The following is a 12,541-nucleotide window of genomic DNA, read 5'->3' as shown; positions in this document are numbered from 1 at the left end:
GTCTGAGTGTAGGAGCGTGCCCCCTGGCTATCTGTAATTATGTCTGAGTGTTGGAGCGTGCCCCCTGGCTATCTGTAATTATGTAGGAGTGTAGGAGCGTGCCCCCTGGCTATCTGTAATTATGTAGGAGTGTAGGAGCGTGCCCCCTGGCTATCTGTAATTATGTCTGAGTGTTGGAGCGTGCCCCCTGGCTATCCGTGATTTTTTTTTAAAGATAAGAAAATGAAGCCGTCTGTTTTCCTTAATATAAGGGATTTGTACTTTTGCATACTTAAGTAAAATTTAGCAATTACATTTACTTTTTGATACTTACTGCAAGTATATTTACAACCAAATACTTTTAGACTTTTACTCAAATAGTATTTTACTGCGTGACTTTCAATTTTACTTGAGTAACTTTCTATTAAGGTATGTTTGACAATTGGTTACTTTTTCCACCAATGTAGGTGAAGTGACTATGCATAGATAATAAACAGCGAGTAGCAGCAGTGCAAAAACAAAGGGGGTTAAATGCAAAAAGTCTGGGTGGCCATTTTGATTAGCTGTTCAGGAGTCTTATGGCATTCTGTTTAGAAGCCTCTTGGTCCTAGACTTGGTGCTCCGGTACTGCTTGCTGTGCAGTAGCAGAGAGAACGGTCTATGACTAAGGTGGCTGGAGTCTTTGGTCATTTTTAAGGCCTTCCTCTGACACCGCCTGGTATAGAGGTCCTGGATGGCAGGAAGCTTGGCCCCAGTGATGTACTGGGCTGTTCACACTACCCTCTGTAGCGCCTTGTGGTCGGAGGCCAAGCAGTTGCCATGAATATTTTCATGTGTTTCGACCTGTCCCCGAATTAATATAGTTGGTTCAGAGTTTGTTTTGATATTTCAACTTGAGTGTCCTGATCGCTTCTGGTGTGGATGGACAAAATCAACATGCGCGTGATGGTGCAACCAGATGCTCTCAGTGGTGCAGCTGTGGAACCTTTTGAGAATCTGAGGACCCATGCCAAATGATAGTTTGTTGGTGATGTGGACGCCAAGGAACTTGGAAGCTCTCAACCTGCTCCACTGCAGCCCTGTCGATGAGAATGCGGGCGTGTTCGGTCCTCCTTTTCCTGTAGTCCTGGTGGGAAAGGGCAGTGTGGAGTGCAATAGAGATTGAGTTATCTGTGGATCTGTTTGGGCGGTATGCAAAATGGAGTGGGTCTAGGTTTGCTGGGATGATGGTGTTGATGTGATCACACACTAGATAGTGTGGTCTACAGCTTATCACGAGGTACTCTACCTCAGGCGAGCAAAACCTCGAGACTTCCTTAATATTTGATTTTGTGCACCAGCTGTTATTCACACACAGACACAGACCACCACCCTTTGTCTTACCAGAGGCTGCTGTTTGTTATCCCCATGTCGTCATTCAGCCACGACTCAGTGAAACATAAGATAATTACAGTTTTTAATGTCTGGGTGGTAGGATAGTTCCGAACGGAGCTCATCCAGTTTAATCTTCAATGATTCCACGTTGGTTGGTTACCCACTCGCCAACACATTCTCACAAGGCTCCCGGATCTGCGTCCCCTGTATCGGCGAATAACGGGGATTTGGGCCTGGTCTGGTATCGTCAGTAAATCCTTTGCGTCACACCTGTTATTTTATGGCCGGTTGTGACACCCACTTAAGTGTCAAAACCCACATTTACTCAAAATTAGTTTTGTTTGAAAGTTTGTTTCTTAAAGAAAATCCTTTCTTGTTGCAATGTTTTATCATATTTTAAATAACTTAAATAATAAATACAACTTATGATATTGTGATGATATTGTGATGAACCATTACGACCCATCCTGTGTCACTTTGCTTGGACTAAGAAAATACACTTTCTAAAACAGGTTGGCCAAAACGAATCGTTTAGCACAGGTGACGCAAAAATGGGTATCTTGTTTTCTGTTCCATCTGACAAATCCCTATGTATCCATTGTCCCATCAGCCCAGCCAGCCAATTCATGAAATTGTTTTCCTCTGTAAAATTATTCTAGACATAATCTCCCCTTGCTTCTAGCCTACATTTAGTTTGCAACAACGGGGGTTTGTTAAAATGTTGCCGTATGTCTCTCGACAATAAAAAAAATAAAATTACAAAAAATATATATATTGAAATTCGATTTCCACTAGCTCTCCTATTAATGTGTCTGGACAAGACATTTTTTCTCAGCCAGTAAAAGTCATGAATCAGCATAATTTTTATAGATATACTGTATACAAACAACATGAATCAGCATAATTTTTATAGATATACTGTATACAAACAACATGAATCAGCATCATTTTTTATAGATATACTGTATACAAACAACATGAAGTGCAGCTAGTTTGCTGTCTTACCAGCTTCAGTTTGAAGCGATTGTGTTAGCTGTGAAGTTGGCTAGCTAGCAAGCAAGGGATAAAAGCGATTGTGTTAGCTGTGAAGTTGGCTAGCTAGCAAGAAAGGGATAGAAGTGATTGTGTTAGCTGTGAAGTTGGCTAGCTAGCAAGCAAGGGATAAAAGCGATTGTGTTAGCTGTGAAGTTGGCTAGCTAGCAAGAAAGGGATAGAAGCGATTGTGTTAGCTGTGAAGTTGGCTAGCTAGCAAGCAAGCTGGCAACGAAACATTTAGAACGAACGACTGGGTTGCGTCCATAGATACAGAACAAAGACTTAACGACTGGGTCGCGTCTCAACCTAACATAGTCCCGACACATCTACGGTTGCTCTATGACTAAATTCATCAAAGTAATGTGTTTTATTTAATTGGTAATTCTTTGTTGGAAAGCTATTGTACACTCGAGGGTGTGCAAAATAACTTTTTTAGCTCCGTCTCGTACCCATGACCTCAGCACAGCCATGCTAACAGCGGCTCCGTCTCGTACCCATGACCTCAGCACAGCCACGCTAACAGCGGCTCCGTCTTGTACCGATGACCTCAGCACAGCCATGCTAACAGCGGCTCCGTCTCGTACCCATGACCTCAGCACAGCCATGCTAACAGCGGCTCCGTCTCGTACCCATGACGTCAGCACAGCCATGCTAACAGCGGCTCCGTCTCGTACCCATGACGTCAGCACAGCCATGCTAACAGCGGCTCCGTCTCGTACCTATGACCTCAGCACAGCCATGCTAACAGCGGCTCCGTCTCGTACCTATGACCTCAGCACAGCCATGCTAACAGCGGCTCCGTCTCGTACCTATGACGTCAGCACAGCCATGCTAACAGCGGCTCCGTCTCGTACCTATGCCCTCAGCACAGCCGTGCTAACAGCGGCTCCGTCTCGTACCTATGACCTCAGCACAGCCGTGCTAACAGCGGCTCCGTCTCGTACCTATGACGTCAGCACAGCAAAACTATTTTCAACACCGTACAATTGCTTTGTTATGCCAAGAAGCATTATGACCATCATAATCATATAAGCCAGATAGGCCTATCACGTACATGTCCTTATATCAGTCATCAGTCACATAAGAGGGTGTCTTGTCCTGCTCCTACATTCATCCCAGTCATCAGAAACAGAGCACTGGGGTAGCTGCATGTCTGACATCCAATGTGTGAGCCATTTTACAATGATCATTTTAATATGGTTAATTTCAGAAAATGTTATATAACATAAACATACTGTTGACACACAGGCCATGGTGTAATGGAATGTTTTGCCTCGTGTGGTCGGTTTTGTGGGCTTTGACACTTTTATGTAGGTGTCATAGCCAGCCATACAATAACAACTGTTGTGGGTTTTGACACTTATGTCGGTGTTATAACCAGACATGAAATAATGCAATGTGTGTCACAACAGGTCTAAATGTGTTTCATGACAAGTTGTGAGCGGCAGGTTGGGCCAGTAACCGAAAGGTTGCTAGATGGAATCCCCCGTGCTGACAAGGTAACAATCTGTTGTTCTGCCCCCTGAGAACAAGGCAGTTTAACCCACTGTTCCCCTGAGAACAAGGCAGTTTAACCCACTGTTCCCCTGAAAACAAGGCAGTTTAACCCACTGTTCCCCTGAAAACAAGGCAGTTTAACCCACTGTTCCCCTGAGAACAAGGCAGTTTAACCCACTGTTCCCCTGAGAACAAGGCAGTTTAACCCACTGTTCCCCTGAGAACAAGGCAGTTTAACCCACTGTTCCCCTGAGAACAAGGCAGTTTAACCCACTGTTCCCCTGAGAACAAGGCAGTTTAACCCACTGTTCCCCTGAGAACAAGGCAGTTTAACCCACTGTTCCCCTGAGAACAAGACAGTTTAACCCACTGTTCCCCTGAGAACAAGGCAGTTTAACCCACTGTTCCCACGAGAACAAGGCAGTTTAACCCACTGTTCCCCCGAGAACAAGGCAGTTTAACCCACTGTTCCCCCGAGAACAAGGCAGTTTAACCCACTGTTCCCCCGAGAACAAGGCAGTTTAACCCACTGTTCCCCCGAGAACAAGGCAGTTTAACCCACTGTTCCCCCGAGAACAAGGCAGTTTAACCCACTGTTCCCCTGAGAACAAGGCAGTTTAACCCACTGTTCCCCTGAGAACAAGGCAGTTTAACCCACTGTTCCCCTGAGAACAAGGCAGTTTAACCCACTGTTCCCCTGAGAACAAGGCAGTTTAACCCACTGTTCCCCTGAGAACAAGGCAGTTTAACCCACTGTTCCCCTGAGAACAAGGCAGTTTAACCCACTGTTCCCCTGAGAACAAGGCAGTTTAACCCACTGTTCCCCTGAGAACAAGGCAGTTTAACCCACTGTTCCCCTGAGAACAAGGCAGTTTAACCCACTGTTCCCCTGAGAACAAGGCAGTTTAACCCACTTTTCCCCTGAGAACAAGGCAGTTTAACCCACTGTTCCCCTGAGAACAAGGCAGTTTAACCCATTGTTCCCCTGAGAACAAGGCAGTTAACCCACTGTTCCCCTGAGAACAAGGCAGTTAACCCACTGTTCCCCTGAACAAGGCAGTTAACCCACTGTTCCCCTGAGAACAAGGCAGTTAACCCACTGTTCCCCTGAACAAGGCAGTGACCCACTGTTCCCCTGAGAACAAGGCAGTTAACCCACTGTTCCCCTGAACAAGGCAGTTAACCCACTGTTCCCCTGAACAAGGCAGTTTAACCCACTGTTCCCCTGAACAAGGCAGTTTAACCCACTGTTCCCCTGAACAAGGCAGTTAACCCACTGTTCCCCTGAGAACAAGGCAGTTAACCCACTGTTCCCCTGAACAAGGCAGTTAACCCACTGTTCCCCTGAGAACAAGGCAGTTAACCCACTGTTCCCCTGAACAAGGCAGTAACCCACTGTTCCCCTGAACAAGGCTGTGACCCACTGTTCCCCTGAGAACAAGGCAGTTAACCCACTGTTCCCCTGAACAAGGCAGTTTAACCCACTGTTCCCCTGAACAAGGCAGTTTAACCCACTGTTCCCCTGAACAAGGCAGTTTAACCCACTGTTCCCCTGAACAAGGCAGTTAACCCACTGTTCCCCTGAGAACAAGGCAGTTAACCCACTGTTCCCCTGAACAAGGCAGTTAACCCACTGTTCCCCTGAGAACAAGGCAGTTAACCCACTGTTCCCCTGAACAAGGCAGTAACCCACTGTTCCCCTGAACAAGGCTGTGACCCACTGTTCCCCTGAGAACAAGGCAGTTAACCCACTGTTCCCCTGAACAAGGCAGTTTAACCCACTGTTCCCCTGAACAAGGCAGTTTAACCCACTGTTCCCCTTCTAGGCCGTCATTGTAAATAATAATTTGTTCTTAACTGACTTGCCTGGTTAAATAAATTAATTAATTAAATGTAATCTTTTATGACATACGTATTATGATGCTGGGAGTCAAATGTCACCACCATTTGGATATTAGAGCGATGATGTCAGTCACACCAGATTGTCTGTCTCTGTCTGTCTGTCTGTCTGCAACACGGAGCTTCTCAAATCATGTTACCGTTCCTGCCAAAAAGGAACTGTCCGTCCTTCCTTCTGTGACACGGTGTGCTTCTCAGATAGAGATGTGACACTGTGAGCTTCTCAGATAGAGATGTGACACTGTGAGCTTCTCAGATAGAGATGTGACACGGTGAGCTTCTCAGATAGAGATGTGGCACGGTGAGCTTCTCAGATAGAGATGTGGCACGGTGAGCTTCTCAGATAGAGATGTGACACGGTGAGCTTCTCGGATAGAGATGCAATTCTTTTGGGGTTTTAATTGACAAGAACTGTGACCACATGACACGATGGGCACACGTTAGAATGTTACCAAATACTGTTACATGTTCTGCCAATCAGGTCTGTTCTCTTTTCAGGCCCTGCTCTCTGTTTCATCCTGACGCCATCATATATCCCTACTGTCCTACACTGTGGAGTGAGTCCTGTCTACTGAGGCGATGTTATGTCACTATTAGATCAATTACATTTGATTGATGTGTTTTGTGTTGCTCATTAGTGTTATGAGACAGTGACGTGTTTGTATTGCTCATTAGTGTTATGAGTGATTGATGTGTTTGTGTTGCTCATTAGTGTTATGAGAGAATGATGTGTTTTGTGTTGCTCATTAGTATTATGAGAGATTGATGTGTTTTGTATTGCTCATTAGTGTTATGAGAGAGTGATGTGAATGTGTTGCTCATTAGTGTTATGAGTGATTGATGTGTTTGTGTTGCTCATTAGTGTTATGAGAGAGTGACGTGTTTGTGTTGCTCATTAGTGTTATGAGAGAGTGACGTGTTTGTGTTGCTCATTAGTGTTATGAGTGATTGATGTGTTTGTGTTGCTCATTAGTGTTATGAGAGAGTGACGTGTTTGTGTTGCTCATTAGTGTTATGAGAGTGATGTGAATGTGTTGCTCATTAGTGTTATGAGAGTGATGTGAATGTGTTGCTCATTAGTGTTATGAGAGAATGATGTGTTTGTGTTGCTCATTAGTGTTATGAGTGATTGATGTGTTTGTGTTGCTCATTAGTGTTATGAGAGTGATGTGAATGTGTTGCTCATTAGTGTTATGAGAGAGTGATGTGTTTGTATTGCTCATTAGTGTTATGAGAGAATGATGTGTATTCTAAGCTTTTACCCAAAGAACTTGTACTTTTCATATTTTCTAAGTGTATTTTCTATATATTGCTTTTGTATACAACACCGACTGTACTACTACAGTATTAGTGTTTTTTATGATTTATTACAATTTCAGGATGATCAACTATAAACATCAGGGAACCATGTTTAGTTAGAATGCTGGTTTATTATTGTATGATAACATTTTAGTTCGTAACTGACTTGCCTGGTTAAATAAATAAACGTTTATTATTGTATAAAAAAAAACATTTTAGTTTGTATGATAAACGTCTGAACTACCATTCCCCTGCTGTGAGTTTTAATGTGTCAACTGTACCAGGAACCTGGAAAGAAATTAAAGGGTTTAACTTTCAATATATTTACCAAGAACTGGACAAAAGATGGGATAACAACCGTGAGATTGTAACTGTGTGTAAAGTAAAGCTGTGAGGCTTTAGCTCTTAAATGTTTTTCGTGGAATACGTTTTCTGATTTTAGATTTGAATGGCAGAAAACCAAAAAAATGGTGGAAGATTTTCATACTCGTCTAACTTGTTGGGAAAGTGGTCAGAATGTCGTTTCAAACAGTCTGGAAGAAAAGCAGTTGGTTCGCTTCCTCAAACAGGTGTCATTCTTGATCGGTAAAAGTTATTTTCGTTCTGATTTTGAGATTTCAGATAGCGGAGAGGAGAATGTCAGACCTTCTAGCACGTCCAACCTGTTGGGGAAAGTGGACCGAGCTGTTTTGTGTCAAAAGCCACAATAGCCTGAAAAGTTGACACTCAACCCGACACACAGCCACACACAGTCTAAAGTAGTGCACTATATAGGGAATAGGGTGCCATAGGGCTCTGGTCTAAAGTAGTGCACTATATATAGGGAATAGGGTGCCATTGGGGTCTGGTATAAAGTAGTGCACTATATATAGGGAATAGGTTGCCATAGGGCTCTGGTCTAAAGTAGTGCACTATATAGGGAATAGGGTGCCATAGGGCTCTGGTCTAAAGTAGTGCACTATATAGGGAATATGGTTCCATAGGACTCTGGTCTAAAGTAGTGCACTATATAGGGAGGCATTTGGAACCCGTGTTGGTGTTTTGATGCACAAACCTTTGCCTACCCTCCCCCCTCGCTGGATTAAAAACCAGGTATCTGCAACATCATCGGGTTCCTACATCTGAAATAGCACGTGTTCATTTTAGATAACTGTCATCGGGTACGTTTTGTGATTAAATTCCCCCATGAAGAGTTGGTGCAGTGCAATTAATTCCCTTTGATTCTCAGAAGCCTTACCATTTGCAACAGGAAACTTTTGTGAAAGAATCGGCGCACAAGGTTATTGGCATATTCATTGTATTAAAGTGAATATAAGTTTGTACATGAAGTAGAATAAAACAAGGCCATTGATTTGGACCGACCAGCAGACAGTGCAGTGAGGGGCATGGCCACTGGAATACATTTCTGCTAATACAGGACTATTAAAAGGCCCAGTGGACTACTTTTCAGGGTGTGCTGCAGCACCATCAGCACGCCTACAGCAGGAGAGAGGAGCATTGCAGACTGAAGTCTTAACTCAAAAGTGCTGCAGAATTCGATTTTTAATCCACGTTTCTCCAAACGTCAAATTTTGAAGTTAATAGTTAGGGTTAGTTTTTTTTTGCGATTGCTTACACTCTTGTTGTGGAATTTGGCTCGTTGTGTATCAACGTAACACACAAGCCAAATGAGACAACACTCGGGGATAAACATCTTACTTCTGTCAAAATGAAACTCTGCAATCAAAACTTAAATTATTTTTCAAAATGATTTATTGGACCATTTGAATTACTCTTTCAAAGCAGCAACACACGGACGTACTTTATCAAAATACTGACGTCTTCAGTACATTGTATACCTTTTTAATTGTGTCGTGAAAGATTGCTCCTGTACATCTACTTACACCGGGGCGGCAGGTAGCCTCTAGTGGTAAGCGCATTGGGCCAGTAACCGGAAGATTGCAAGATCGAATCCCCAAGCTGACAAGGTAAAAATGTCGTTCTGCCCCTGTCCTAGGCCATCATTGTAAATAAGAATTTACTCTTAACTGACTTGCCTAGTTAAAAAGGTCAAATTAAACAAAAATAGAAAGGCTTCAGAAATAAATTGTTTAAATTGTTCGTTTTTTTACAGTACAGTAATCAATACAATAAGTTACTGTAAACTCACAAACAAAAGTAATTACAGTGCAATGGTAAACAAAACCTAAATATTGTAGGGGTGGGTGGTTTATGGATCCCGGCTTCTGTTAGGGTTTGGCCACATCACAAGCCATGTCATCCCTGGCTAGGCGACGGTTGCCTTGTGTATCCAACCCTGGACTGACCCCACTATATAGGGAATAGGGTGCATGCCTCTTCCATTGCTTGCAGACAAGGCAGGTGCCCCCACAGACAACACACCCCTCTCTCAGAATGGGGGCACCTGCCTAGGTCACATACTGTATTTTGTCTGAATGCAGAGCCAATAGAACACAACGCACTGCCATTACAGTGTAGTACAGTGACACTTGTACATAGTCAAAGACCTTCACTATGACTAAATGAAACCCTGGACAGCTGCTTCATCGTAAGATGGTGTTGACCCAAGATGGCGGCAGAGTGTCGACGTCCTGGTTGATTATTATGGAACGTTGTGTGATCTGCGATGATTTGCTCTCGTAGTTGATGTGGGCGGATGGTGTTGACCCAAGATGGCGGCAGAGTGTCGACGTCCTGGTTGATTATTATGGAACGTTGTGTGATCTGCGATGATTTGCTCTCGTAGTTGATGTGGGCGGATGTTGTTTGCCAACACAAACGGCCAGTTCCTGATCATGGTGAACAGACGTTGCCTTCCACCCACAGGAGGTCGTCTGGCAGTTCTGTAGAAAATGCAAGAATAGGATGTCATTGGTTAGTTTATTGTTACATACTGTACTGCCATACTGGACTGTCATACTGAACTGCTGTACTGTCATACTGTACTGTCATACTGAACTGTTGTACTGTCATACTGTACTGTCATACTGGACTGTCATACTGAACTGCTGTACTGTCATACTGTACTGTCATACTGTACTGTCATACTGAACTGTTGTACTGTCATACTGTACTGTCATACTGTACTGTCATACTGTACACAGTAACATCAACTGTATTACATGAACTTCACAGTACTACATCTATTGTTTTGGTTCACTGAGGAGCATAAGCCTAATATTGTAGGACTACATTGTATTGTACTGTGATATGCAACAATTCCATAGGTACAGTCTAGTGTAGAAAGTTGAAGACATACCTGTTCTTCAGTCTAAATGTCTGTATTCTGGATGCTACCGTGTAGCGGCTCAGGTTGGGCTGGACTCTCCCCCTCCCTTATCGTTAGGACATAATTTATGACACGGTCCACCAAAGTGGCCCTAATGTTGTCGGAAATATGTCTCTGTCTATTGCCTGGTCCTCCTTCTCTCCCTCTCACTGCCTCCATGTTTGCAAAGTTCTCACAAAAGAGGTGATCATACCTGAGGTCTATTTGTGGTGGTAAGGCTCAGACTAATTGGTGTTCAATTACTGTAGAAGTGTTTTCATGTGTGTGTGTGTGTGTGGGGGGGGGGGGTGTGTGTGTGTGTGTGTGTGTGTGTGTGTGTGTGTGTGGGTGTTGCCAATTTCAGGTATGTTTTTCATTTTGAATAGAAGCGGTTTTCCCAATGATTGCAAGAGATTTCATTCTTGAACGAAGTGTCCATTGTAAGAAACAGTGTGTAGTGTTTTGTAAGTAGTGTGTTTCAGAAATGCAACCAAAGTGCAAAGCAGAAAATGAGTTTGTACTTTTGGTGCCTTTTGTTTAAAGGCATGATTACAAATGTTAAGGTCTTGATGCTTTTGTCTCAGTATTCACTTTCAGTGTGTCAGCAATCGGCAAGAACTGTAAAACGTTAAGTTTAGGCATTCAGTCCGAATGGTTAAGGTTTGGGTTTGGGTTAAAACATACAAAATGTGTGTCCAGCACTGGGATTGAACACGTGACCTTCTGATCCAGAGTAATGGCATTACACCCATCCGCCACCCCATTGCGAAACGCAAGCCTTCTTGACGATAATAGCGCCCATTGTTGCCCTAGTGTCTGGTTTTTGAAGGCATTTCTCGACGTCCTCAGAATACGGTTAGACGTTAAATTTCGAAGTGACACTTGAGCGATCTGCCTGTCAGGAAGTTGAAAACCGCTACGTTTGCAGAGAGTGGAGGAGGAATAGGAGGATGGAAGGAAAAAATACCTCGGTGAACCTTTGAACCTTCTTCTCGAACAGTCACAAGACTAGGTTCGTATACTTCCTAATCGGAGTTGGATATCACACATATACCGATGCAGGCGACCCGGTTCACTAACAGTGATTCGTTTGGATAAAGAAAATAAAACGAACGGAAAACAAGGCGAGAGAGTTGCACCACGGTACTCTTCTACGCTGCTGAAAGAGAGTCGTTAGGTTTGTAACATTGTAGCCACAACTTTCCAGATCATTTTGTGGTTAACCTTTCATCCGTTCTTCCAAAAATACAGCAACAAGTGTAGACTGTGTTTTTGGAATGTGTGTTTTGTTTCGGTCAGAGATCCCGTTTTATTCTGAGCGCTTTCTGCCGGACCGTGTGTGGGTGTCAACTACAGTGGATGGTTTCCCCAGAAGCATCATAATAAGTCGTCGTTTAAATCTTCCCTAAAACCGTCTTTATTAAAGTTGTACTGGACACCGCTCGTTATTTTACCGACTGCTTCAGACCACACGTAGAACGGTGCGTCGGCAGATGCGTTTTTTTTGGTCATATACCGCGTCAAATTATTCACCGAAGATCTAGGCTCAACAGAATCAATATGTTAATCTGTCTTTCTGTGACCGCTGATAACTTAGTTGTGAAGTTGACTACAAATAGTTACCATGTCTTTGCAATTGTTACAAACAAGCGAACGATAAAACCAAAAATATGCTTCAAATGAAACCCGAGATGACTGCATTACAAGATAAATAGCCTATACTATGTAATTCAATACTATTGAAGTCAATTTCATGTTAATTCAATTGAGCTGTATTTTGTTAGTTATAGGCCACAGTCAACATGTGCGCAATGATGTGACTAGACTTGATTTAGTACATTTTAGGGTAAGCATTAAGCCGTATATCAACCGTTGCATCCAACGGTGGTAATATCTTTATATAAGTTCATCCGTCGTCAGTATTGTGAAATAATTGTAATGTTAAAGTAAAACGGATCCGAGAGCAGCCTTACCTTTTTTCCATCCTATCAGTATCGACACATGGCGCAATTAGCGACAGTTCACTCACCGCGCTGTTTCGGGAAACGCATGTTAAGACACCCGTAAACCCACGTTACATGTGGAAAACCTGGGCTCTTGGCTAGTCTCTTGTCCAAACATTGTAACCAGCAGACACACTGTCCATTTTCAATGGGCCAAATGGCACACTATTCCCTACATAGTGCACTA

At 43.4% G+C, this 12,541-nt stretch overlaps 1 protein-coding gene and 1 long non-coding RNA gene across 19 annotated transcripts in view; one reads left to right on the top strand and one right to left on the bottom strand.

Moving 5' to 3' along the window:
- Positions 1 to 8,820: 8,820 nt before the first annotated feature.
- LOC149970316 (uncharacterized) lies at positions 8,821 to 12,530 on the bottom strand. The gene is made up of 2 exons (XR_016493164.1): positions 12,325 to 12,530; positions 8,821 to 9,926 (listed from the first exon to the last, which is right to left on the bottom strand). It is a non-coding gene; the product is annotated as an uncharacterized LOC149970316 (long non-coding RNA).
- The window catches only part of tpte (transmembrane phosphatase with tensin homology), a 25,738-nt gene continuing 24,313 nt past the window's right edge, over positions 11,117 to 12,541 (top strand). For 4 of the 18 annotated variants that reach the window (XR_016493162.1, XM_090226316.1, XM_090226328.1 and 1 more), the window contains exon 1: positions 11,260 to 11,528. The gene's annotated coding sequence lies outside the window, so the exon portion shown is untranslated. Of the gene's footprint in view, positions 11,529 to 12,541 lie in introns of all 18 variants that reach the window. The other 14 variants (XM_090226321.1, XM_090226330.1, XM_090226327.1 and 11 more) reach the window with 10 other exon arrangements.

This window comes from Oncorhynchus mykiss, chromosome 29 (genome assembly GCF_057628025.1).
Source record: "Oncorhynchus mykiss isolate SJ-2025 chromosome 29, ASM5762802v1, whole genome shotgun sequence".
In the NCBI taxonomy this organism is placed as follows: domain Eukaryota; kingdom Metazoa; phylum Chordata; class Actinopteri; order Salmoniformes; family Salmonidae; genus Oncorhynchus; species Oncorhynchus mykiss.
The sequence above is the reverse complement of the archived record's forward strand: the minus strand, read 5'-3'. Positions and strand labels throughout refer to the sequence as shown.